Here is a 534-nt window from a genome sequence, read left to right on the forward strand (position 1 = left end):
GAATTTTGTCAAAGGCCTTTTCTGCATCTATTGAGATAATCATGTGGTTTTTGTCTTTGGTTCTGTTTATATGCTGGATTATGTTTATTGATTGGCGTATATTAAACCAGCCTTGTATCCCAGGGATGAAGCCCACTTGATCGTGGTGGAGAAGCTTTTTGAAGTGCTGCTGGATTCGCTTTGCCAGTATTTTATTGAGGATTTTTGCATTGATGTTCATCAGGGATATTGGTCTAGAATTCTCTTTTTTTTGTTGTGTCCCTGCCAGGCTTTGGTATCAGGATGATGTTGGCCTCATGCAATGAGTTAAGGAGGATTCCCTCTTTTTCTATTGATTGGAATAGTTTCAGAAGGAATGGTACCAGCTCCTCCTTGTACCTCTGGTAGAATTTTCTGGTGAATTCGTCTAGTCCTGGACCTTTTTTGTTTGGTAGGCTATTAATTATTGCCTCAATTTCAGAGCCTGCTATTGGTCTATTCAGGGATTCAACTTCTTCCTGGTTTAGTCTTGGGATAGTGTAAGTGTCCAGGAAA

This window comes from Mandrillus leucophaeus, unplaced genomic scaffold (genome assembly GCF_000951045.1).
Source record: "Mandrillus leucophaeus isolate KB7577 unplaced genomic scaffold, Mleu.le_1.0 Scaffold1918, whole genome shotgun sequence".
In the NCBI taxonomy this organism is placed as follows: domain Eukaryota; kingdom Metazoa; phylum Chordata; class Mammalia; order Primates; family Cercopithecidae; genus Mandrillus; species Mandrillus leucophaeus.